The sequence below is a fragment of the Rhinopithecus bieti genome, unplaced genomic scaffold (assembly GCF_001698545.2).
Source record: "Rhinopithecus bieti isolate Rb0 unplaced genomic scaffold, ASM169854v2 scaffold_4129, whole genome shotgun sequence".
In the NCBI taxonomy this organism is placed as follows: domain Eukaryota; kingdom Metazoa; phylum Chordata; class Mammalia; order Primates; family Cercopithecidae; genus Rhinopithecus; species Rhinopithecus bieti.
The window spans coordinates 628,116-654,975 of NW_016804391.1; the positions used below are offsets into that span (position 1 = coordinate 628,116).

The 26,860-nt window shown below is 51.0% G+C and overlaps 3 pseudogenes across 2 annotated transcripts in view; 1 reads left to right on the top strand and 2 right to left on the bottom strand.

The window, feature by feature from the left end:
• LOC108526837 (glucosylceramidase-like) lies at nucleotides 1-5,528 on the bottom strand (annotated as a pseudogene). The gene is made up of 12 exons (XR_001884614.1): nucleotides 5,365-5,528; nucleotides 4,931-5,022; nucleotides 4,193-4,381; nucleotides 3,458-3,591; nucleotides 3,075-3,247; nucleotides 2,602-2,839; nucleotides 1,978-2,003; nucleotides 1,781-1,867; nucleotides 1,344-1,381; nucleotides 1,218-1,288; nucleotides 732-848; nucleotides 1-637 (listed from the first exon to the last, which is right to left on the bottom strand). The product of XR_001884614.1 is annotated as a glucosylceramidase-like (transcript).
• A 14,815-nt stretch (nucleotides 5,529-20,343) lies between these two features.
• Nucleotides 20,344-22,546, top strand: LOC108526803 (metaxin-1-like; annotated as a pseudogene).
• A 578-nt stretch (nucleotides 22,547-23,124) lies between these two features.
• Nucleotides 23,125-26,860, bottom strand: part of LOC108526805 (glucosylceramidase-like) — an 8,010-nt pseudogene continuing 4,274 nt past the window's right edge. The window contains exons 3-8 of the transcript XR_001884606.1: nucleotides 26,735-26,858; nucleotides 25,940-26,177; nucleotides 24,771-24,995; nucleotides 23,908-24,068; nucleotides 23,420-23,538; nucleotides 23,125-23,325 (exon numbers count right to left, since the gene is read on the bottom strand). The product of XR_001884606.1 is annotated as a glucosylceramidase-like (transcript). The remainder of the gene's footprint in view (nucleotides 23,326-23,419; nucleotides 23,539-23,907; nucleotides 24,069-24,770; nucleotides 24,996-25,939; nucleotides 26,178-26,734; nucleotides 26,859-26,860) is intronic.

Genomic DNA, 26,860 nt, shown 5'->3' on the forward strand with positions numbered 1-26,860 from the left:
TGGGCTCAAACATTTTATCCTTTAAGAGCTGCCATTTTTCCTGGCTAGTCCCACAGGAACCATCTGGGTGCCTGGGCACACCTGCTGCTGCTTTAAGGCTTCCGCCCTGATGCTGACACTGCTGCTCCACGGGCCCAGTTCTGCATCTCCAGGAAAGACAAACAGTCTCCAGTTTTGGGCCCAGCTTTCCTAGTCTCTTCTTTTCCTTAGCCTCACCCTTCATCTTGTGTTTGTACAACAGTGAGCTCACCCTAAGCCTGGGCCCAGGCCCAGTTTCCAAAACAAGCAGCACACAGTGCACGTTCACATAAGCATGGTGGCTGGGGGGACACTGGGGCTTACTGATCTTTATCTAGGGGCCTCCAGCCCCTGGCACCACCTAGAGGGGAAAGTGAATCACCCAAACCACTGCCCTTGGACTTATTTCGCTGTAAGCTCACCCTGGCTCTGCTGTGCCCTCTTTAGCCACAGACAGCGTGTGAGCTGACTCTGTCCCTTTAATGCCCAGGCTGAGCTTGAGTATCCACTCCATCACTGGCGACGCCACAGGTAGGTGTGAATGGAGTAGCCAGGTGAGATCGTCTCCAGGAAGCCCACGGCAGGATCCTTGATGGTAAGAGGCACATCCTTAGAGGAGCTAGGGAGTGGGGAGGAGAAGCTAAGAGTGTGATCCTGCCAAGGCCCCCGACCCTGTCTTCAGCCCACTTCCCAGACCCCACTATTGCCCTCACCGGTTTAGCACGACCACAACGGCAGAGCCATCGGGATGCATCAGTGCCACTGTGTCCAGGTCGTTCTTCTGACTGGCAACCAGCCCCACTCTCTGGGAACCCTCAGGAATGAACTTGCTGAATGTGGGAACAGATGGTCAGAGTCCCTCGGGGTACCGCCCATGAAACCCTCATCTAAGAAGTCACCCACCCATATACCCACCCCATAACTCCTGCAGAAGCTCTGCCCTGGGTCTCTAGACCTGGAGCCATGCTGCTGGGCACTGACCCTGCTTTTCTACATCGCAGTCCAGCCTCAGGCATTGGGGTTGTCTGTTGCTACCTAGTCACTTCCTGCCTCCATGGTGCAAAAGGGGATGGGTGTGCCCCTCCCGAGGTTCCACCCTAAACACCTTCCTGCTCCCTTATGGTGTAGAGTGATGTAAGCCACCTGTTGTAGGAGATGATAAGCCTGGTATGGAATGGGGGTGCCCGCCCTCCACTCACCTGAAGTGACCAAGGTGGTAGAACATGGGCTGTTTGTAAAACGTGTCCTTGGTGATGTCTACAATGACGGGACTGTCAACAAAGTTATGTACCCAATTGGGTCCTCCTTCGGGGTTCAGGGCAAGGTTCCAGTCAGTCCAGCCGACCACATGGTACAGGAGGTTCTAGGGTAAGGACAAAGGCAAAGAGACAAAGGCTTAACACTGGGGGTCCCCAGAGACTGTAGATAAAGGTCACATGAGGGAGACGTGGCTGTGGGTAGCTCAGCCCTGTGAGGGGCACATTCCTTAGCTGCTAAGGAGTGGGGGGTGTGAAGATTGAGGCATCTCAAGGGGAGCTGAGAAGTCTGAGGCAGGTGCAAGTGCCTTAGTAGTTGCAAAAGGGGCAATGACGTGTGCAGACCTGTGAAGGAAAGGCAAGACAGGGAATCATGGTTCCCCAGAATTGCCCAAAAGGGGCAGGCTAGCCGGGGGAAGCTGGACAGGAAAGGTCTGTCAGTCTTTGGTGAGACTACTAAGGGGTCTGAGGTGTGCTTTGCAGGAAGGCAGACTGGGGTGGCTTACCGTGATGATGCTGTGGCTGTACTGCATCCCTTGATCCCAGGAGCCTAGCCGCACACTGTTCCCAGAACTTGGAGCCCAGACAGGCCTCTGAAGCAAAGAGCATGGTGTTGGGGAACAGGCGGTGTATCTCCCCTAGGGTGGCTTTGGCTGGAGCCAGAAAGTCTAGGTACCAATGTACAGCAATGCCATGAACATACTTAGCTGCCTCTGGGTCTGTCCGTACCTGCAAAGGAAAAGCAAGTGACCTTGGACCTTGTACACAGGCTTCTGGAACTTCTATTTCCTCTTGTAGGAATCCTGAAGATGGGTGGTGGGAAGAATGCAACTAGAGAAGTTTTGGGAGGGATTTTTTGTTTTTGTTTTTGAGACAGGGTCTCACTCTGTCACATAGGCTGGAGTACAGTGGCACAATCACAGCTCACTGGAGCCTCAAATTTTAGAATCAATTAAACCTCCCACCTTAGCCTCCAGAATAGTTGGGACTATAGGCGTGCCACCATCACACTCGGCTAACTTTTCTATTTTATTTTTATAGGGATGGGGTTTCACCATGTTTCCCAGGCTCATCTTGAACTCCTTAGGTCCACGTGATCCCCCCATTTTGGGTTCCCAAAGAGCTGGGATTATAAGCATGAGCTACCACCCCAAGCCTAGAGAGGTTTAAAGTGACAACTGTGGGATCCATGGCGCCCTGGAGGTCCAGGGTAATGGTGCTCTAGGAATCCACAGTTGGGTAGAGAAATTGCTCTAAGTTTGGGAGCCAGTCATTTGGAGGCTAGATTTGAAGTTCAGTGGAGCACCATGCAGGTCTGGGCCTTAACCACCTTTGCCCAGTGGGGCAGCAGCAAGCGTTGGTCATCCAGCATGAGCAGGCGGACATTGTGGTGAGTACTGTTGGCGAGGGTAGGACATAGGTCACGGGCAATGAAGTCTCGCTGATGTTCAGGGGTGAAGCCCAGGCACTGGAAGGGGTATCCACTCAATAGCCCAGTAGAAGGCTCATTTTCAGCTGTCACGGCCCAGAACTGTAACTTGTGCTCGGCATAGGCATCCAGGAACCTGGCAAGAGAAAGGTCATAAATGATCCGGCCAAGAAAGTGGGCCAGACTGAGAGAACAGGAAGCCTGATGGAGTGGGCAAGACTGACGGGTCCAAGTCTGAAAGGACCAGAAGGTAGAAAGGTGAGCTGAGGAGAGGCAGATCTGGAAGTGGAACCAGGTTGAGGGTTGGGACAGAGATCAGCGTGGCCAAAGGGGAGGCCAGTCCTGATCCCACAGCCTTGCTGATCCCTTACTTCACAAAGTATCTGGCCCAGGTCTGGTGGTAGATGTCTCCGGGCTGTCCTTTGAGTGACCCCTTCCCATTCACCGCTCCATTGGTCTTGAGCCAAGTGGGTGATGTCCAGGGGCTGGCAAGGAGTAAAACGGGATGCTGGGCCAACTACAGGGCTCGGTGAATCAGGGGTATCTAAAGACAAAGGTAGTGAAGAGAGAAGCACCCAGAGTTGGAACACATACTAGCCCAACCAGTGCATCCGGTTCAGCCATCAGCCCCCACCCTCCCACCCCGGGGACAAAATAGCAGGGGACAAAACGTCTCTACAAGCAGACCTACCCTACAGCTTCTCAACCCCCAGACATCAGGGCCATCAGAGCCTGAAAAAGCTAGAATGCCTACCTTGAGCTTGGTATCTTCCTCTGGGAGGCTGAAATTGTGCAACTGGAAATCATCAGGGGTGTCTGCATAGGTGTAGGTGCGGATGGAGAAGTCACAGCTGGCCATGGGTACGCGGATGTTGTTATATCCGATTCCTACAGAAAAGGATGATCAAGATATGGTAGTCTGAGTCAATAGGAAAGTGCAGGACTCTGCTTATCACTTGGCAGTCCTAATAGTGTCTGAGTCAGGGCCAAAGGGAACTTGGGCTCCTGGGTTGGAACCTGTGGAGGCTGGCACCTGGGTGAAGCACAGGCCTTTCTGAGCCTGAGTCCATAATAGTTAGCAGATGATAAGCAGGGAAATCTTATTTCAGAGGGCATTAAAACAGGAACCAAATGTCAGGGATGGGCAGAAGTCAGGATCCAAAGAAAGGGCAAAGAAAAGTGTCAAAGGCACTGTCATCTTGTCCCCTTCCTCCTCATCTTCTTCAGGGAAGTACAATTTAAGTAGCAAATTTTGGGCAGGGGGTGACAGGGCAAGGATGTTGAGGGCAGCTGCATCTGTCATAGCCCCTCCAAATCCCTTCACTTTCTGGGACTTCTGTTCTGGCTACAGGGTCAGTAGCAGGCCTGAGGACATCCACAGGGAATAAGGGTCTCAGTGCCCAGGGGAGAAACTCCTTGATGATCACTGACACCGTTTACCTCTAAGAGGACCCAGCCTGGCCTGGGGGGTGAAGGGTGTAATGGTTACCTGTGCCCGTGCGATTGGCCTGGATGGTCCCTGTACTCAGCTCTATCCAACGCCCACTGCTTCTGCTCTCATAGCAGCTGAAGGTACCGAGGGCAGGAAAGGTCGGGGGTCAAGAGAGTCACAGATGTGGCATTGCAGACACAGACCACCAAGTTGTAGCTGAAGCTTTTAGGGATGCAGGGGTGCCACCTGGGAGGGAGGGAGCACAAGCAGAGGTAAGGTCTGATGAGGATGTGGAGAACGGACACAGCTGCTCGGAGAGACAAGACGATTTCTTTTTTTTTTTTTTTTTGAGACGGAGTCTCGCTCTATCGCCCAGGCTGGAGTGCAGTGGCCGGATCTCAGCTCACTGCAAGCTCTGCCTCCCGGGTTTACGCCATGCTCCTGCCTCAGCCTCCCGAGTAGCTGGGACTATAGGCGCCCGCCACCTCGCCCGGCTAGTTTTTTGTATTTTTTAGTAGAGACGGGGTTTCACGGTGTTAGCCAGGATGGTCTCGATCTCCTGACCTCGTGATCCACCCGTCTCGGCCTCCCAAAGTGCTGGGATTACAGGCTTGAGCCACCGCGCCTGGCCTGACAAGACGATTTCAAAACTCCTCACCCCAAAGTTGGTCTCAGTCACTCAAAAGGATTTATTGAGCAGCTATTAAAAGTCTACCACCAGAGTACTGGAAGGCTACCAAAGGACTACGAGGCAGAAGGGAGCCTCTGTGCTACCTCGCCACTGCCTTGACTCACTTACCTGATGCCCAAGACACTGCCTGAAGTAGAAGCAATCCTGTGAGGCTGGCGGCCATGATGCTTACCCTACCCGAAGGCTTGGGACATTCCTGAGGACAGAATGAGGAGTGGCTGAAAAGCAAGCCCCTCTCCCGCCTCAACTACTCTCCTGGGCAGGGTTCAGCTGCCTTTGGGTGCCCATGGCCTAGTCTCCCACATTCATTAGGACAAGGCCCACAGACACCCTTCTGATGACAACTCTCTGCCCACCCCAAATCAGGACGCTCCCCACCACTCTTCCCACCCATTTCAACTTCGACCCCTCCCTCCATCTGTGCCTTGCTCAAAGAGCCATGATGGCCCTGGATTCAAAGAGAGTCTGTCATTCATTGAATTCCAGTGCCAGGATTCCAGAAGCACTGTGACAGTGCTGATTGGGAGCTCTCTCTTACCTCTCTGGAAAACTCCATCACCTCAGGGTCATTGGATGAGGAGAAGACCACAGGGGTTCCAGAGTCTCTGAAGGATAGAGGATCCACTAAACAAAAACAAGGATGCAGGTACCTGCCATAGCTACAGGCACTAGGTTAGTCCTGCAGGTAATTCTGGCTTCCCAGTGTGGATGGGTCATGTGATGACTGAGAGAGTCACATGACACAGGAAGTGAGGGAATTGCAGGCATATTTCTAAAGGGCAATTGGCTTCCTCTGAGTTGTTACAGATTATACACCCTTTAAAATTCTGGAGGGTGGCCAGGTGCAGTGGTTCAAGCCTGTAATCCCAGCACTTTGGGAGGCCGAGACGGGCGGATCACGAGGTCAGGAGATCGAGACCATCCTGGCTAACACGGTGAAACCCCTGTCTCTACTAAAAAATACAAAAAATTAACCGGGCAAGGTGGCAGGCGCCTGTAGTCGCAGCTACTCGGGAGGCTGAGGCAGGAGAATGGCGTAAACCTGGGAGGCGGAGCTTGCAGTGAGCTGAGATCCGGCCACTGCACTCCAGCCTGGGCAACGGAGTGAGACTCCGTCTCAAAAAAAAAAAATTCGAAGGTATGTGTGAATGACAACTTTAGGAAGAGCCTAGAACACAGAAGACAGATTTGGATGGAGAATGGGGTAAAGGTTCCTAAATCCCAGAGGATGGGAACCCGAGCAGGCACACTGCTTTTTTGATAAAAATTTCAAAATGATACAAATAAAGCTGATACTAAAAAACAAAAACAAACAAATAAAACAAAACAAAACCTTCACTACACAAAATGCTAAGGCTATCGTGATGTTTAAGACACAGTCTTAGGCCGGGCGCGGTGGCTCACGCCTGTAATCCCAGCACTTTGGGAGGCCAAGGCGGGCGGATCACAAGGTCAGGAGATTGAGACCATCCTGGCTAACACAGTGAAACCCCGTCTCTACTAAAAATACAAAAAATTAGCCGGGCACGGTGGCGGGCGCCTGTAGTCCCAGCTGCTGGAGAGGCTGAGGCAGGAGAATGGCGTGAACCCGGGAGGTGGAGCTTGCAGTGAGCGGAGACCGTGCCACAGCACTCCAGCTTGGGCGACAGAGCGAGACTCCGTCTCAAAAAAATAAACAAAAGACACAGTCTTTGCCCTGTAGAGGCGTATGAGGTATGGAAATCAGGCACGTAGATATTTACAGGTAAAAACAGAAAAAGTAACAGGTGTGCATGGAGAGCTCTCTGATATGAGGAGGGACCATCCCTGGGTGGGGAATTATCCAGGATGGCTTCACATAGGAAAAAGTGAGGGGGGTTATTAGCCAGGGAAGTGTAGGGCACAAGGAGGGTGGGACACCAGCAGTGGGATGGCAGGACAGGAGGGAGGAAGTGGTCAGCATGGCTCCTCTGCAGCATCCCTCATTGAATCACTAAGGGCCTGGGAGAGTCACATGACACAGGCAGTGAGGCAATTGCAGCCATATCTCTAAAGGGCAATTGGCTTCTAGATATAGATTGTAATAACCGTTCTTCCTTCCTCACAGGACAGGGAGGTTTGTAAAGTAATTCAGAAACCAGGAAGTGTTGTAAAAAGTCATATGCTCAGTGGACGTGAGAAGGAAGTTGTCTATGCCATTTGCCTCATGAACCACATCAAATGAGATTAGCGGGAATGGCACACACAGTCATGACCAGACTAACCCCAGCTCTCACCCTATTTCCTCGCGTAGAAAATGGAGGCAATGCCACAACCTCAAAGGGGTCAGTGAGATAAACACAGTGCCTGGCAACTTGGTAGGCACCTGGGAACTATTTGTCTGTTGTTTGTATCTTTTTTTTGTACAGTCTTAGTGAGACAGAAAGGTTGGAATCCTGCCTACATCATTTACTGGCTGTTTGACCTTCAATAAATCAAGCACTCTAAGCCCCTGTTTCATCTATAAAAGGGGAGTGATAACTCCTACCTCAGAGAATTGTTGTGAGGTTTGAGTGTGATAATGTGTCACTAGTGCACTGCTTGACACTAAACATTGCAATATATTAGGCCTATGTTCCTGGAGTTCCTTGAAGGAATGTCTTACTCATTCTAAATATCCTTGTAGACAGCCTGGCACAGGTGTGGCTGTCAAGTTGTAGAACTGAACTAGTTGCTTCACTATGTCAGTATCCACCTCTTTCAGACCTCCTGCTTTTCTTTCTTTTTTTTTTTTTTTTTTTGAGATGAAGTCTCACTCTGTTACCCAGTCTGGACTGCAGCGGCTGTCTCAGCTCACTGCAACCTCTGCCTCCTGGGTTCAAGCAATTCTCCTGCCTCAGCCTCCCAAGTAGTTGGGACTACAGGCACGCACCACCATGCCTGGCTAATTTTTGTATTTTTAGTAGAGATGGGGTTTCACCGTGTTAGCCAGGATGGTCTCAACCTCCTGACCTCAGGTGATTCGCATGCCTTGGCCTCCCAAAGGGCTGGGATTACAGGCATGAGCCACAGCGCCCAGCCTGACTTCCTGCTTTTCAAGGAAACATTGCACAGGATTTGTTCTGGTAGGGCAGGTAATTATCTAGCACCTTACTTCCCTCAAATTCATTCATCTCACAGATATTTCCTGAGCACATTCCACATTTGCCTTTCCTGCTTTAGTGAGTTTAGAAGTTAAACCGTCTCCTTCCTCTTTCCCTCTGTGTACAGTGAGTGAGCCTCTTCTGTTTTGGCCAGGTACTGAGCAACCTTTTTTTTTTTTTTTGAGACGGAATCTCACTCTGTTGCCCAGGCTGGAGTGCAGTGGCCAGATCTCAGCTCACTGCAAGCTCCGCCTCCTGGGTTCACGCCATTCTCTTGCCTCAGCCTCCTGAGTAGCTGGGACTACAGACGTCTGCCACCACGTCTGGCTAATTTTTGGTATTTTTAGCAGAGATGGGGTTTCACCGTGTTAGCCAGGATGGTCTTGATCTCCTGACCTCGTGATCTGCAGGCCTTAGCCTCCCAAAGTGCTGGGATTACAGGCATGAGCCACCACACCCAGTGGCTTAATTTTTGTATTTTTAGTAGGGATGGGGTTTCACCGTGTTGGTCAGGCTAGTCTTGAACTCCTGACCTCATGATCTGCCTACCTTGGTCTCCCAAGTGCTGGGATTACAGGTGTGAGCCACTGCGTCCGACCAATTTTTTTTTTTTTTTTTTTTTTTTTTTTTTTTTTTTTTTTTTGAGACAGGGTCTCCATATGTTGCCCTAGCTGGGGTGCAGTGGCTTGATTTCGGCTCAGTGCAACCTCTGCCTCTTGGGCTCAAGCAGTCCTCCCACTTCAGCCTCCAGAGTAACTGGGACTACAGGCGCACACCACCACACCTGGCTAATTCCAGTTTTTTGGTTTTTTTTTTGAAACAGAGTCTTGCTCTGTTGCCCAGGCTGGAGTGCAGTGGCAGGATCTCAGCTCACTGCAAGCTCCGCCTCCCGGGTTCACGCCATTCTCCTGCCTCAGCCTCCTGAGTAGCTAGGACTACAGGCGTCTGCCACCACGCCTGGCTAATTTTTTGTATTTTTAGTAGAGACGGGGTTTTACCGTGTTAGCCAGGATGGTCTCGATCTCCTGACCTCATGATCTGCAGGCCTCGGACTCCCAAAGTGCTGGGATTACAGCCGTGAGCCACCGCGCCCAGCCTAGCGTCTGTATTTTTTGTACAGACAGGGTCTTGCTGTGTTGCGCAGATTGGTCTCAAACTCCTAAACTCAAAGGATCTCCTGCCTCGACTTTGCAAAGTGCGGGGATTACAGGCAGAAGGCACCATGCCCGCTCCTCTTTTTCTTCTTTTTATACTTCATTTTGTAAAATTTTTCCAGGGTGGCTGGGCACAGTAGCTCATGCCTATAATCCCAGCACTTTGGGAGGCTGAGGCAGTGAATAACTTGAGGACAGGTGTTCATGGCCAACATGGCGAAATCCCATCTGAAATGAAAATACAAAAATTAGCTGGGAGTGGTGGTGCACACCTGTAATCCCAGCTACTCGGGAAGCTGAGGTACGAGAATCACTTGAACCCAGGAGTCGGAGGTTGCAGTGACCCGAGATTGTGCCATTGCACTCCAGCCTGGGAGACAGAGTAACAGTCTGTTTAAAAAAAAAAAAAAAAATTCCAGGGTGAATATTATTTCACAGTTCATATTTCCTGTACAATGTGATTTGTCCTTGAGGATATTCTATTTTATTTTCTAAATAAACTTAGTTTTTTGTTGTTGTTGTTGTTTTGTTTTGTTTTTTTGAGACGGAGCCCCTCTGTCGCCCAGGGCTGGAGTGCAGTGGCCGGATCTCAGCTCACTGCAAGCTCCGTCCTCCGGAGTTCATGCCAATTCTCCATGCCTCAGTCCTCCGGAGTAGCTGGGACTACAGCAGGCCGCCCTCCCCGCTAGTTTTTGTTTTTTAGTAGAGATGGGGTTCACCGTGTTAGCCAGGATGGTCTCAATTCTCCTGACCTCGCGTGATCCCGCTCCGTCTCGAGGCCTCCCAAAGTACTAATTACAGGCTTGACACCAGCGCCCGGCCCTGTTTTGGGCTTTTTCTTTTTTCTTTTTTTTTTTTTTTTTTTTTTTTTGAGACGGAAAGTCATCGCTTGCCTCAGGGCTGGAGTGCAGTGGACAGATCTACAGGCTACTGCAAGGCTCCGCTCCTTAGGGTCACGCCATTCTCTTGCCTCCCCAGGCCGTCCCGAGTAGCTGGGACTACAGTGGCCCGCCACCCTCGCCCGGGCTAGTTTTATTGTATTTTTTTTCAGTAGGACGGGGTTTCACCGTATTAGCCAGGAATGGTCTCGATCTCCTGCTACGTGATCGCCCGTCATCGGCTCCCAAGTGCTGGGATTACATGGCTTGAGCCACCGGCCCCTGTTTGGGCTTTTTCTACAAAAAATTCTTATGAAACTTTTCTGCAATATTTTATAATAAAGTCCTACTGATTTATATTTGATTTTATATTTGTTAGGTGAAATGCGTGAATTCTTCCTTGTGCATGAATGTACTACACTTTGCAGAATGTCTACCTTTCCTGGGTTCCATCCACTAAATTCTCAAAGTGCCTCCTAATCATTGTCTCTATTAAAGATGCCCCACAAATTTCCAAAATGCTCCTAGGGTATGCCTGAGCGCCATTACCCTAGGTGCCTCTCCTCAAACACCTAGGCCTCACTGCAGTGGCCAATAGGGGCATACTAGGTGGCCACAATGATGTTTCTCTGTCCCCTTTGTATAACACTTGAAAAAGAGTTAGCTAAGTCCTGGTATGGTGGCTCATACCTGTAACCCCATCATTTTAAGAAGTTGAGACAAGAGGATCCCTTGAGGTCAGGAGTTCAAGACCAGCCTGGGCAACACAGGGAGACTCTTTACAAATATATATATATTTTGGTATAAAGGGGTCTCCGGTGGCTGGGTGTGGTGGCTCATGCCTGTAATCCCAGCACTTTGGGAGGCTGAGGAGGGCGAATCACGAGGTTAGGAGATGGAGACCATCCTGGCTAACACAGTGAAACCCTGTCTCTACTAAACTCCATCTCTACTAAAAATACGAAAAATTAGCCGGGCATGGTGGTGGACCCCTGTAATCCTAGCTACTCGGGAGTCTGAGGCAGGAGAATCGCTTGAATCCCAGAGGTAGAGTTTGCAGTGAGCCGAGATCGCGCCACTGCACTCCAGCCTGGGTGACAGAGCAAGACTCCGTTTCTCAGAAAAACAAGCAAACAAAAGAAGACAGCTATATACCTAGGGAAGACATAAATATAAGTGAAAAGCAGAAGTACAAAAATAGTTCAGCTGACCCAGCAGCAATTTTGATCCCATCCCAGCGAGACCTGTCCTGGAGTATAGGTCTGACTCAGCAAACTCCAGCCCTTGCACACTGACAGGTATCATATCACAGGCTCCTAAGTCTTTAGGTCCCATGGAGAGTGCCCCTCCCAGTTCCACTGCTAGTTACTTCTATGGTCGGTGTTCAAGTCAAATAGACACTTGTTCATTCCAGAACATACTCATTGAGCACAGAGTAGGTGCTCAAAAAAGTACTTATTATACAGATGAATGAATGAACAACTACTACCGGTTAACCTAGAACCTGTCTTTTCAGCTCTAGTTATTTTATTTTATTTTATTTTATTTTATTTTAAAGACAGGGTCTTGGCACAATCACAATTCACTGCAGCCTTGACCTCTCAGGCTCAATTGATCCTCCCACCTCAGCCTCCATGGTAGCTGGGACTACAGGCACATGCCACCATGCCCAACTAATTTTTGAATTTTTTTTCAGAGATAGGGTCTTGCTATGTTGGCCAGGCTGGTCTCGAATTCCTGACGTCAAGCAATCCACCTGCCTCAGCCTCCCAAGGTGCTGGGATTATAGGCGTGAGCCATCACTCAGCTCTGGTTTCTGGCCTGAGGGTATATTACGCTCTCTGATTACTGACACCAAAAATGATTTCACTCTTGGGTGGGAACTCTGCTGCCCCTTACCCACTAGGATGTGGATTTTTTTGGTTTGTTTTTGTCTTTTTTAAGACAGGGCCTCACACTGTCATCCAGGCTGGAATGCAATGGTGTGATCCTGGCTCACTGTAGCCTCGACCACCTGGGCTCAAGGGATCCTCCCACCTTAGCCTCCTGAGTAGCTGGGACCAGAAGTGCACACCACCACACCAAGCTAATTTTCTAACTTTTTGTAGAAACAGGTTGCCTAGACTGGTCTCGAACTCCTGAGCTCAAGCAATCTTCTTGCCTTGGTTTCCCGAAGTGCTGGAATTACAGGCGTGAGCCACCGAGTCTGACCTTAGGGTGACCTTACGTCTTCCCATTGGATTCATGTGATTTACCAATGCTTCAACAGTAACCACAGCATTCACTGTACAGCCCATTGCAGATGGAAGGTCCTTGTACCTCATTTGCTCTCTTCTAATTTTTTGCAAGATAATAGTCCATCTTTCATGAGTGTTTGTTACATGCATTAGCCTGACAACTCTACATTACAGATAAGAAAAGTAAGACTTAGAGAAGTTAAATATGTGACAGAGTGAGGCCTAAGTTCATATCTATCCTAATCTAAATTCCAAGCGTTCTGAGTCATCAGGTCATACAGACGGCCTCTCACATGCTTCAGGAATGCCTTTTCAGTCTTCCTTAAAGGTTGTAAACAGTTGCAAAGCAAATTTCATGGTTCCCGTTTCTAGGCATGGTCGCTGGAGCCTGTATATTCAACCACTTGAGAGAACGAGGCGAGAGGATCTCTTGAGCCCAGGAGTTTGAGACGAACCTGGGCAACATAGGGAAAGCCCCGTCATCTAAAAAAATAAATAATACAACCAGCTCTTCATTTAGAGACAAGCACAAAATAGGTGCTCAATGTCTGTTGAATGGATGAGTTGTTACCAACCATACCCCACTATTCAAGGTCCTGCTTGTCAGTGTTTTAGGGAGTGTTCCTGACAAAGGAGTGGTGAACTTAAGGAAGAATGATGCTGACTCTGAACACAATTAATTAATTAATTAATTATTGAGACAGAGTCTCGCTCTGTAGCCCAGGCTGGAGTGCAATGACGTGATCTCCACTCACTGCAACCTCCTCCTCCCAGGTTCAAGCAATTCTGCCTCAGCCTCCCAAGTAGCTGGGATTACAGGCGCCCGCCACTATGTCCGAGAATGTTTTGTATTTTTAGTAGAATCAGGGTTTCACCGTGTTGGCCAGGCTGGTCTCAAACATTTGACCTCAGGTGATTCACCCGCCTCGGCCTCCCAAAGTGCTGGGATTACAGGCGTGAGCCAGTGTGCCCAGCCTGAACACAATTATTAAAGTCGAAGTGAGACCTAACAGAGGGACTTTGGTTGCAGCTACAGGAAATATGGATTCAAATACTGAACACCAGGTGGGCACAGTAGCTCACGCCTATAATCCTAGCACTTTGGGAGGCTAAGGTAGTGTTACCAGGGGGTCCTTGCTCCCAGAGCTCCCAAGATGGTGGTGGGCCACTTCCAAGATGGTGGCAAGCCCGTGTTCTCTGACCTGGGGTTCTTGGCCTCACAGATTCCAAGGAATGGAATCTTGGGCCATGCAGTGAGTGTTATAGCTCTATTAGAAGCCGTGGGTCACAGAAGAGAACCGTGGAACCCAGTGACTAGTGTTCAGCTCCATTAGGAGGAACCCAGGCACTTAGCTGAGGAGGAACAATGGCAAGCTTTTAGCCTGATCGGGAGCAATGGGCGCCTGGCTGCATCAGGACCACAGCAGATACCCTGCTGGATCCACAGGGATGGAAGTCAGCAGCTGGTCTGCAACGGCGGCAAACAGCAGTGGTGGATGGCGAGCGAAAGCTCAGCTCCAGCCGTAACAAAACATGGACCAGAAGAGTGCAGTTCCAAGATTTAAAAGAGTGAAATAGAGTGAAAACAGAGCTCCCATATAAGGGGAGGGAACCCAAAGGGGGTTGCCGCTGCCAGCTGGAATGCCTGGGTTTATATCCTGATCCTTGTCCCTCCCGCTGTGCTCTCAGGCAATAGATGATTGGGTATTTCTTTACCTCCTGTTTTTGCCTAATTAACATTTTAGTATGCTCTCTGATTGGTCAGTTGTGGGCTAAGCTGCAAGCCCCGTGTTTAAAGGTGGATGCCCTCACCTTCCCCGCTAGGCTTAAGGATTAGTCGGCCTAGGAAATCCAGCTAGTCCTGTCTCTCAGTAGGAGGACAGAGGAGCCCAAGAGTTTGAGACAAACCTGGCCAACACGGTAAAACGAAAAAATTAGGCAGGCATGGTGGTGCACAACTGTAGTCTCAGCTGAGGTGGGAAGATCGCTTGAGCTGAGGTAGTGGAGGCTGCAGTAAGCTGTGTTCCTGCCACAGCCCTCCAGCCTGAGCAACAGAGCAAGACCCTGTCTCTAAATAAATAAATATAACAAAAATAAAACAAATACTGAGCCAGGTGTGGTGGCTCTTGCCTGTAATCTCAGCACTTTGGGAGGTTGAGATGGGCAGATCATTTGAAGTCAGGAGTTCGAGACCAGCCTGGACAACATGATGAAATCTCTACTAAAGGCCAGGCGTGGTGGCTCACGCCTGTACTACCAGCACTTTAGGAGGCCGTGGCGGGCGGATCACAAGGTCAGGAGATCGAGACCATCCTGGCTAACATGGTGAAACCCCGTCTCTACTAAAAATACAAAAAATTAGCCGGGCGTGGTGGCAGTCGCTTGTAGTCCCACCAACTTGGGAGGCTGAGGCAGGAGAATGGCATGAACTGGGAGGCGGAGCTTGCAGTAAGCCGAGATCACGCCACTGCACTCCAGTCTGGGTTACAGAGCGAGACTCCATCTCAAAATAAGTAAATAAATAAATCTCTTAACTAAAAATACAAAAATTAGCTGGGCCTGATGGCACGCACCTGTAATCCCTGCTACTCAGGAACTCAGGAGGCTGAGGCATAACTGCTGGAACCTGGAAGGCGGAGACTGCAGTGAGCCAAGATCACCCCACTGCTCTGGGTTGCAGTGAACGGAGATCACACCACCTGGGAGACAGAGCAAGACTCCGTCTAAAAAAAAAAAAGAAAGAAAGAAAGAAAGAAAAATAAAATGAAAGCATAGAGAGTTCTGGAGCAGTGTGAGTGAGATGGATAGTGGTAAAAAGTGACCTTGGAGAAGGAAATTGGGAGGCCAGATTGTGTAGGGTCTTGGTGGCCATGGTAAGGAGTCTGAATTTTGTTCTAAATGGAAATTCACTGTAGAGTTTGGTGCTGGGAAGTGACAAGATCAGATGTGTATTTTTAAGAGATCACTTTGGGTGCTGTGTAGAAATCAGACTGTAGGAGGCAAGTGTGGAGGGAGACCAACATCCAATTACAGCCTGCCATGAACTTGCCAGGTTCTTCTTCACTTCCTTCAGCACACACCACTCTTCCCCACCGCTTAGCCTAGTTAATACTTACTCCTTCAGAATTACCCCATGTCACTTTCTCTAAGAACAACCTCGCCCCCCCGCCGCCTCCCCACCCCACACATCTCCTCTAACACAAACGCATAACCCTCACATCTTTTCACTTTTTCTCCCCCCTTTTTTTGAGACAGGATCTCGCTCTATTCCCCAGGCTGATCTCGAACTCCTGGGCTCAAAAGATCCTCCCGCCTCAGCCACCCGAGTAGCTCCTTTGTCGCTCTTATCACTGTTGTGATTAACTGTACAAACGGCTTAATGGCAGTTATAGAGCCCAGCTGATGAAAGGCAGTGGCCTGCCAATCGTCAGCGGGCAGAGTAGGGACCAGTCCAGTCCGTCCTGGCTCCCACGTGCAGCCCTAGTGTGCATCCTGACCCTGGGGCTCCTCGCCGCGCTCCGCGAACGTTTGTCACATGTCCGAAGAATGCATGAATTATATAACTTTCTTCCCACTCCACCCCTCAAAAAGCAAATGGATACAAAGACTTGAAGATTTTATGATCTCTTCATTAGTAAAATTTGACCATCCTTGCCATTAAAAATAATGCTAATGATGAAAAAGGCTAAGTGCGAACGCCGGGAGGGGAAAGCTAACATTCAAAGGGCGAAATATTTATAACGCCTACTGTCGGCGAAGAGAAACAGCAGCCCCAATCGGAGGCAAAAGAAAATCCCACCGCAGCCTCCAAAGGCGCGTGGGCGGGACTGGAGACTGAGGCCCAGCACAATAGGGACGGAAGCCAGGATGCAGCCCCACGACCCGCAGCCTCCAGAAAAGCAGCCCTGGGGAGGCCGGGCGGGGCCTCACTCAGAGAAGGGACAGTCACTCGTCCAGAGGCGGGACTCAGAGCCCGCCCACAAGTCTCATTGGTTCGCTTGAAGACGGACAACTCTCGCTGACCAACCGTCGGCCAGATGGGGCGCAAGCGTATTTGGAAAGGGAGAGGGTGCCGGACGCGGTAACTATGCATGCGTCTCAGCGCTTTCCCGCCAGCACACCCTTAGTGGACGGCGGTGGTGAGGGGCGATTGAATTCCCACAGTGGGTCTAGCCCACCGAAGCTCAGAGGGATTCCTGACCTTCCTCTTTAGAGAGCCTCAGGTTAGAGAACGTCCAGTGCCCAGAAGCTGCCCCATGGGAATCCCAGTGTCCACCGCCTCCTACCTAATGTTTTGTCCTGGCCGTGCCCCAGCCCTTCCTGAGGCTGGGTTGTTATGATGGTGAATTATTCAAGAAGTCTGGGTAGTGCTCCTGCATCCTCCCTGTCTTCCTTGGGAGGGCACCACGTTGCTCCTACAAGCACAGGGTCCTGAAACTGTTTACAAGGCCACACTCTGCCATGTTAGTATCTTAACGAGTCTTTGTTGAGGAAGTACTATGTGTTAGACCCAGTTCAATGAGCAAGTCTCTGATCTTGTGACCTTACATTCTATAGGACGACACAAACGTATAAACAAAAAATAATTTTAGATAGTGATATATGCTCAAAACATGGCTTTGTGGCTGGGAGAAGTGGCTCACACCTGTAAATCCAGCACTGTGGGAGGCTGAGGCAGGTGGATCACTTGAGGTCAGGAGTTGGAGCCCAGCCTGGCTAACATGGCAAAACCCCGTCTCTACTAAAAATACAAAACTTAGCTGGGCGTCGTGGCAGGCACTTGTAATCCCAGCCTCAGGAAGCTGAGGCAGGAGAATCACTTGAACCCTGGAGGTGGAAGGTTGCAGTGAGCCCAGATCACACCACTGCACTCCAGCCTGGGTGAGAAAGCAAGACTCTGTCTCAAAAAAAAAAAAAAAAAAAGCTATGTGATAGAATGACTGGGATGGGGATTAGGTCCTCACTGAAATGGTGAGAGTGGAGCTAAAACTTGAAATTAGGTGACAGCACTAGATATAGAGGCCGAGGGTTTCATGCTTGGAAAACAGCAGGTACAGATGTCCTTGTGCTGTGAGGAAATTTGGCTGGAATAGAAGGTGGGCCAGATTGTAGCTAACCGTAGTCTCTGAGAGCTTGGAGATAATTCTAAATACAATGGGAAGCCATTAAATTGAGGCAGAGCCTTGATATGACCTGCTTTATCATCATTTTGCTGAGTGGAGAATGGATTGCTGGGAAAAGTGAAAGATTGATTTAGAGGTTGTGGAGAGAGGGTGGCTGGAATTAGGTAGCTGGGGAGGTGGTGCGACGTGGATGAATTCAGGATAGGATTGGTTGTGTTGGATATGGGAAGAGAAGTCACCATGGTTCCTGAGCTTTTGGAATGTGCAAATGGGTAATGGAGGTGCCACTGAGATGGGAACAGTGGAAAAAAGGTGCTGAGGTGGGAATCAAGAGCTCAGTTATGTGGCCATGCGCAGCGACTGACACCTGTAATTCCAGCACTTTGGGAGGCTGAGGCGGGCAGATCACCTGAGGTCAGGATTTGCAGACCAGCCTGGCCAATATGGCAACACCCTGTCTCTACTAAAAATACTAAAAAAAAAAAAAAAAAAAAAAAGCCAGGTAGTGGGGCCTGTAATCCCATCTACTCGGGAGGCTGAGGCAGGATAATCGCTTCAACCCTGGAGGCAGAAGTTGCAGTGAGCCAAGATCTCGCCATTGCACTCCAGCCTGGGCAACAAGAGCAAAACTCCACTTAAAAAAACAAACAAACAAAAAAAGTTCAGTTGTGGCCATGTTGAATCTGAAATACTCAGACATCCAAGCAGATATGCTGAGTTGGATGGCGCTCATGAGAGGTCAAGGCTGGAGTTATGCATTAACACATAGAAAGATGGTATTTAAAGCCATGGACCCTAGTAGTAGGCAGGAGAATCGCTTGAACCTGGGAGGCGGAGGTTGCAGTGAGCCGAGATTACACTGTTACACTCCAACCTGGGTGACAGAGCAAGACTCCATTTAAAAAAAAAAATGATGGCCGGGCACGGTGGCTCATGCCTGTAATCCCAGCACTTTGGGAGGCTGAGGCAGGCGGATCACTAGGTCAGGAGATCGAGACTATCCTGGCTAACATGGTGAAACCCCGTCTCAACTAAAAATACAAAAAAATTAGCTGGGTGTGGTGGCACATGCCTGTTACTCTCAGCTACCTGGGAGGCTGAGGCAGGAGAATCGCTTGAACCTGGGAGGTGGAGGTTCCAATGAGCCGAGATTGCTCCACTGCACTCCAGCCTGGCGACAGAGGAAGACTCCGTCTCAAAAATAAAATATAAAATGAAATATAAAATAAAATAAAATAGACGGCTGGGCGCAGTGGCTCACGCCTGTAATCCCAGTACTTGGGAGGCTAAGGTGGGCGGATCACGAGGTCAGGAGATGGAGACCATCCTGGCTAACAAGGTAAAACCCAGTCTCTACTAAAAATACAAAAAATTAGCCAGACGTGGTGGCAGGCCCCTGTATTCCCAGCTACTTGGGAGGCTGAGGCAGGAGAACGGGGTGAACTTGGGAGGCAGAGCTTGCAGTGAGCTGAGATTGCGCCACTGTACTCCAGCCTGGGCGACAGAGCGAGACTCCATCTCAAAAAAAAATTTTAAAAAAAAGAAAAAACACAAAAAAAGAAGACAGCTTACGTGAGGGCCTTGGGGCCTTCTACTGTTAACCAGTTCAGGAGAGGTCTAAAAGCTTGTAAAGGATAACCAGAGCACAAAGTAGAAGAGCAATGTTCCCAAAGTGAAAAATTCAAGAAGATGCTGATTATGGAGATTAATTGCTGCTTCAAGGTCAAGTGAGATGCAGGCAGATAAATGGTCACTGGGTCTGACACCACTTTTGATCACTCAAATTTTGTTCAGAGCAGTGGCTGGGGAAAGACTGGGGAAGGAGTCTGATGGGGGTGGAAGAGAAGAGAATGGATGTTTAAGTGTGGAGGGAAGAAAAAGACAACCTATTGCTGTGAAAAGGAGCAGAGATACGATTAGTGGTTGGAAAGAGTGTCTTGAAAGTTTCTTTTTTCTTAAAAGTTTCTTGTGCACCATATTGCACAAGATCAGCAACCCCTGGCGGAACCCTTCAGGTACCCAGTATCCCTTGGGGGTTAGGAAGGGTGTGTACAAGAGGAGAAGCAGAAGATAGGCAGGAATGTGTTGCAACTATCTATGGACAAGCAGCTAAGGGCTTGGTTGGTATACTTCTCTCCACCTTCGAAAAGAGGTAGGTGACTTGGATAGAGGGGGCTGCCAGTAAGAGAAGTTCAGTCAATTCTGTACAATACACATTTATTGAGCACCAGATATATGCCATGCTAGATGTAGGTGACCCAGAGCATCAAGGAGCAATAGTCTGCTGGTGGAGACACACACAGTGTCACTGTGATGTATTAAAGCAGTCGGCAAGAGATGAAGCTCAGGGCACTGTGGGGATATCCAGAGGCACAGTACCTTCTGCCTGTCAGGCAGGGAGGGAGAGGAGCACAGGCTGAAGGAGAGTAGAAGACAGCAGTTGGCCTCTGATGGTGGCACTGGAGAGAGATTTCTAAGGGCCACTTCCCTGTTTCCAGGGACTAGGTTGGGCTAGATATGGGGCTCAGGATGGACAAGACTTACAGCTAGGTTGGAGAAGATGAAAGAGCATTACTAGAGGAGTGGGGAGGCCTAGGCTCTGCTCTTTACTCTGCCATTGACTATGTGATCTTGGGCAGGCCACATAACCTCTCAGGGCTGGCACTCCCTTATTTGTAAAACTAGAGGGCTGGGCCAGCATGTTTTCCAAGGGTTCTTCTAGCATTGATGGTCAGGTTCCAAGAGGGAACACAGTGTCAGAAGTGGGACGCTCTTCCTCATTTCTAATTTCCCAAAGGTTAAGGACCTGGGGAATTAATTGAGAAGCCTGAAAAGAGAGGATCCAGATAAAAGACAAGGTTCCTGGTGGGGCCAGGGCCACTGCCCTGATTCCTTAGGTGTGAACAGAGCTTTTCCAGTTTCCAAAGTATTCTAAATTATTTCCTAACACAGGGGCATTGAGAGAAAGAGATTCTTACCCCATTGCACACGGGAGAAACTGAGGCTCAGGGAGATTTAAGGATCATGCTCAAGAGGTTATCTGGGGACAAAGTTTACTCAGGATGTGGAGGGGATGCTGAGGAGCAGGGACTGGAGCCTGAGAAGGTAGGGCAGGCTGAGACCTGGAGGTATGGGTGGAATGTGTATGTGGTAGTGGTGTCTGGGCCATGGAATGAAGTAGCCAAGAGCTGGGCACTGAGAGAACCAGCTGGGGGGCCCTGGGCGTGGGTTCCCTGGATTCAGGGAGTGTGAGGATGGCTTTCCCTGGTTCCTGAGGCATGGACCAAGTCCCAGCCTGTATCTGAGCTCCGCTGTGCTAGCTTTGTGGTGTCTGGGTCAGGGAAGTTACCATTAGAAAGCTGCCGTCAGCAGGCGTCCTTCCAGCTTTCCATGGAAATTCTGGGAGCTGCTCCTAGTTTGCGGCCGAGCCTTCCCTCCTTCCCCGCATTGGGCGCTGGACCTTGACGGCCAGCAGGCTCCAAGACCCAGGCTTTTTGCCAACAGCAACAGGCTACTGGCTGGGGGCCCAGGGCAAGGGAGCCTTGGCAGGAAAGTCCTTGCCTCTACCTTCCACTACATTCAGAGGCCAGCTGAGGGGGGTACCAGACAGGGACTCCTTCCTCCTTTGAAGGTGCCCCTGCAGCCCGCAGTGCCCGCCATGGATATTTTCTCCCAGAAGTTACAATGCTGGGATTATGATCTGTCAGCTCTGCAAGGGGCGACACCCTGGCCTTCATGTCTCTCCTGAGGGAAGTTGTCCTCCGGTGGCTTGGTGAGTGTGCCCAGGGACCTCCCAGCCACCCTATGGTTAGCAGGGGAGGGTTGGGCACATAACCCAACCCAGAGACTCAGGACAGCCATTGGGGGTCGAAGCCACCTTGAATCAGACAGGTGGCCTGGCTCAGACCTGCCTGTTTCTTCCTGCCTACCAAATCCAGTTACATACTTTCTGGATAGACCCACCCAAGAACTATGTGGAGTGACCCGGAAGTGGTATGCAGGAGGGCTATGCCCTTTCCCCTCCAACTTCTTCCTGGCTGGCCGGTATGCAGCGGGCAGTACATGGAACGGCTAGAGCTGCCTGGTGGGGAGTACATGCCTGAGGATGAGGAAGAGCTGGAGAAGGACGGGTAGCTCTGGAGACCGGGGCTGTTGTATGAGATGGAGCCCCAAGGATGCTTGCCAGGAATGGGAGTGCTTAGGTGGGGGAGGTGGAACTGTTCCCCACAGCTGCAGCCTACCCTTTGTCCTTTCCCTACAGCTGTACCGAGAGGCCGGAGTGTCTGACCCTGCTCTCTCAGCGCCTGGGCTCTCAAAAGTTCTTCTTTGGAGATGCGTGAGTCTTGACTTCAAGAGGATAATGGTGGCTTGAAGAAGGATACAGGTTCAGATGGAGCAGCTGGGGCTGGGGCTGGGGTGGGCTCAGGCTCTGGACAGGAGGTCCTTGGGACAGATACTGGCCTGCTGACAGTGGGGCTGTGTGTTTTAGGGGCCAGACCTTCTCAGAGGTACCAATAAGGTAAGGTGGGAGGGCAGCCAGGTACAGGAGGGGCCTGAAGAGCTGTGGGGCACTGAATGTGCCCTTTTATGCAGCCCTGGGATAGAGGCCCTATTCAGGGCCAGGCTGGCGCCACCTGGGGATCTCTCCCAATACCAGGTCTAGAACTGTGTGTCCTGTCCTTCCCTGATTGCGCCCTGCTGCCCAAGAGCCCACCTCAAGGGCTGACTTTCCTCCGCTCCTCTTACCCTTCTGCCCCGTGCTTCTCCTCCTCCCACCCTTCTCTCTCTGCTCCAGCCCTGCCTCCTTGGACGCCTTCGTCTTTAGCTCTTGGGCCCTGCTGCTTGAGGCAAAGCTGCCCAGTGGGAGCTGCAAGGCCCACCTGCGGGGCTGCACAACCTCTGTGCCTATTGTACCCCACATCCTCAGTCTCTACTTCCCCTGGGATGGAGGTAAGGCAGATGGGAGGGGCAGCCTGGGGAGAGTGGGCAGGGATCAATGAACTCGGTTCCCTACTCCTCCTTCCTTGACCCTCAGCTGAGGTACCACACCACGGCCAGACACCAGTAGGCCAGAGCCTGAGGAGAGCTTCGGCGCGGAACCAGATCTTATCTGTGGCTGGCAGGACTGGCAGCCATGGTGGTCTACGCCTTGCTCAGCGCATTGTCTCTATCCAGCGGCAACGCCTGCTCGGGCCCCAGGCACCCGGCCCTGGGCATGGCTGATTGAGGATGAAGCAGGAATGATTTGTCTCCGCTCCCAGACTGGGTTTTTCTACTCTCATGCATTCCAGAGGGCCCCCGTGCCTCCTCTTTGCTGGTACAGCCAGATACGGGGTGCTGCCCCCCAGAATAAAGCCACCACACTGACTGGGCTCAAATTTTATCTTTAAGAGCTGCCATTTTTCTTCGCTAGTCCCACCAGGAACCATCTGGGTGCCTGGGCACACCTGCTTGCTGCTTTAAGGCTTCTGCCCTATGCTTGACACTGCTTGCTCCACGGGCCCAGTTCTGCTCTCCAGGGAAAGAAAACGTCTCCAGTTTTGGGCCCGCTTTCCTAAGTCTCTTCTTTTCCTTACCCTCAACCCTCATTTGGTGTTTGTACAACAGTGAGCTCACCCTAGGCCTGGGCCCAGGCCCAGTTTCCAAAGCAGAGGCACCACAGTGACGTTTCACATAAGGCATGGGTGGCTGGGAGACACTGGGGGCTTACCTGACTTTATCTAGGGGCTCCAGCCCCTGGCAACCACCTAGAGGGGAAAGTGGAATCACCCCAAATCACTGCCCTGGGCTTATGTCGCTGTAAGCTCACCCTGGCCCTGGCTGTGCCTCTTTAGCCCAGACAGGTTGAGCTGACTCTGTCCCTTTAATGCCCAGGGCTGAGCTTGGAGTATTCCACTCCATCACTGGCGAACGCCACAGGTAGGTGTGAATGGGTAGCAGGTGAGGATCGTCTCCAGGAAGCCCCACGGAGGGGATCCTTGATGGTAAGAGGCACATCCTTAGATGGGAGCTAGGAGTGGGGGAGGAAAGTAAGAGTGTGATCCCTGCCAAGGCCCCGACCCTGTCTTCAGCCCACTTCCCAGACCCCACTATTGCCCTCACCGGTTTAGCACGACCACAACGGCAGAAGCATCGGGATGCATCAGTTGCCACTGTGCCAGGTCGTTCTTCTTGACTGGCAACCAGGCCCCTTCTGGGAACCCTCAAGGAATGAACTTGCTGAATGTGGGGAACAGATGGTCAGGGTCCCTCGGGGACCGCCCATGAAACCCTCTCATCTAAGAAGTTCACCCACCCATATACCCACCCCATAACTCCTGCAGAAGCTCTGCCCTGGGTCTCTAGACCTGGAGGCCATGGCTGTGGGCCTGCCCTGATTTTCTACATCGCAGTCCAGCCTCGGCATTGGGGTGTCTGTTGCTTACCTAGTCACTTCCTGCCTCCATGGTGCAAAAGGGGATGGGTGTGCCCCTCCCGCGGTTCACCCTAAAACCTTCCTGCTCCCTTATGGTGTAGAGTGGATGTAACCACCTGTTGTAGGAGATGATAAGCCTGGTATGGAATGGGGTGGCCCCGCCCTCCACTCACCTGAAGTGACCAAAGGTGGTGAACATGGGCTGTTTGTAAACGTTGTCCTGGTGATGTCTACAATGACGGGACTGTCAACAAAGTTATGTACCATTGGGTCCTCCTTCGAGGTTCAGGGCGAGGTTCCAGTCGGTCCAGCCGACCACATGGTACAGGAGGTTCTAGGGTAAGGACAAAGGCAAAGAGACAAAGGCTCAACACTGGGGGTCCCCAGAGACTGTAGGTAAGGGTCACATGAGGGAGACGTGGCTGTGGGTAGCTCAGCCCTGTGAGGGGCACATTCCTTAGCTTCTAAGGAGTTGGGGGTATGAAGATTGAGGCATCTCAAGGGGAGCTGAGAAGTCTGAGGCAGGTGCAAGTGCGTCAGTAGTTGCAAAAGGGGCTATGAGCCGGGTGTGGTGGCTCATGCCTGTAATCCCAGCGCTTTGGGAGGCTGAGGTGGGCGGATCACAAGGTCAGGAGATCGAGACCATGCTGGCTAACACGGTGAAACCCCGTCTCTACTAAAAATACAAAAAAAATTAGCTGGTCGTGGTGGCAGGCACCTGTAGTCCCAGCTACTTGGGAAGCTGAGGCAGGAGAATGACGTGAACCCGGGTGGCGGAGCTTGCAGTGAGCCGAGATCATGCCACTGCACTCCAGCCTGGGCGACAGAGCCAAACTTTGTCTCAAAAGAAAAAAAAAAGGGCAATGAGGTGTGCAGACCTGTGAAGGAAAGGCAAGACAGGGAATCATGGTTCCCCAGTTGCCCAAAAGGGCAGGCCAGCTGGGGAAAGCTGGACAGGAAAGGTCTGTCAGTCTTTGGTGAGACTACTAAGGGGTCTGAGGTGTGCTTTGCAGGAAGGCAGACTGGGGTGGCTTACCGTGATGATGCTGTGGCTGTACTGCATCCCTCGATCCCAGGACCCTAGCCGCACACTCTGCTCCCAGAACTTGGAGCCCACACAGGCCTCTGAGGCAAAGAGCATGGTGTTGGGGAACAGGCGGTGTGTCTCCCCTAGGGTGGCTTTGGCTGGAGCCAGAAAGTCCAGGTACCAATGTACAGCAATGCCATGAACATACTTAGCTGCCTCTGGGTCCGTCAGTACCTGCAAAGGAAGAGCACGTGACCCTGGACCTTGCACACAGTCTTCTGGAACTTCCAATTCCTCTTGTAGGAATCCTGGCAATGGGTGATGGGAAGAATGCAACTAGAGAGATTTGGGGAGATATTTTTTTTTTGAGACAGGATATAACTCCATCACTCAGGCTGGAGTACAGTGGCACAATCACAGCTCACTGCAGCCTTGACTTCCTAGGATCAATTGATCCTCCCGCATTAGCCTCGTGAGTAGCTGGGACTACACGGGTGCCACACCCAGCTAATTTGTGTGTGTGTGTGTGTGTGTGTGTATACACATATATATAGTTTTTGTTTTTTTTGTAGAGATGGGATTTCACCATGTTTCCCAGGCTGGTCTTGAATTTCTTAGGTTCAAGTGATCCACCCACCTTGGCCTCCCATAGTGCTGAGATTACAGACATGAGCCACCGCCCCAAGCCTAGAGAGGTTTTTTTTTTTTTTTTTTTTTTTTTTGAGATGGAGTCTCACTCAGTCGCCCGGACTGGAGTGCAGTGGCACGATCTCATCTCACCACAACCACCATCTCCCGGGTTCAACTGATTCTCCCTTCTCAGCCTCCCAAGTAGCTGGGATTACAGGCACCCACCATCATGCCCAGATAATTTTTTTTTTTATTTTAGTAGAGACAGGGTTTCAACACGTTGGCCAGGCTGGTCTTAAACTCCTGACCTCAGGTGATCCGCCCGCCTCGGCCTCCCAAAGTGCTGGGGTTACATGAGTGAGCCACCTCGCCTGGCCCCTAGAAAGGTTTACAGTGACAACTGTGGGATCCATGGCACCCTGGAGGTCCAGGGGAGTGGTGCTCTAGGAATCCACAGTTGGATAGAGAAATTGCTCTAAGTTTGGGAGCCAGTCATTTGGAGGCTAGATTTGAAAGTCACTGGAGCACCATGCAGGTCTGGGCCTTACCACCTTTGCCCAGTGGGGCAGCAGCAAGCGTTGGTCATCCAGCATGAGCAGGCGGACATTGTGGTGAGTACTGTTGGCGAGGGTAGGACCTAGGTCACGGGCAATGAAGTCTCGCTGATGTTCAGGGGTGAAGCCCAGGCACTGGAAGGGGTATCCACTCAGTAGCCCAGCAGAAGGCTCATTTTCAGCTGTCACTGCCCAGAACTGTAACTTGTGCTCGGCATAGGCATCCAGGAACCTGGCAAGAGAAAGGTCACGAGTGATCCAGCCAAGAAGGTGGAGCAGACCAGCTGGATGTGTTGGCTCACGTCTGTAATCCCAGCACTTTGGGAGGCCGAGGCAGGTAGATCACTTGAGGTCAGGAGTTAGAGAACAGCCTGCCCAACCTGGGGAAACCCCGTGTCTACTAAAAACAGAAAAATTAGCTGGGCATGGTGGCAGGCGCCTGTAATCCCAGCTACTTGGAAGGCTGAGGCAGGAGAATCGCTTGAACTTGAGAGGCAGAGGTTACAGTGAGCGAAGATGGCGCCATGGCACTCCAGCCTGGGTGACAGAGAGAGACACTACTTCTCAAAAAAAAAAAAAGAAGAAAAAGAAAGTGGGCCAGACCGAGAGAACAGGAAGCCTGATGGAGTGGGCAAGACTGACAGGCCCAAGTCTGAAAGGCCCAGAAGGTAGAAAGGTGAGCTGAGGAGAGGCAGATCTGGAAGTGGAACTAGGTTGAGGGTTGGGACACAGATCAGCGTGGCCAAAGGGGAGGCCAGTCCTGATCCCACAGGCTTGCTGATCCCTTACTTCACAAAGTATCTGGCCCAGGTCTGGTGGTAGATGTCTCCGGGCTGTCCTTTGAGTGACCCCTTCCCATTCACCGCTCCATTGGTCTTGAGCCAAGTGGGTGATGTCCAGGGGCTGGCAAGGAGT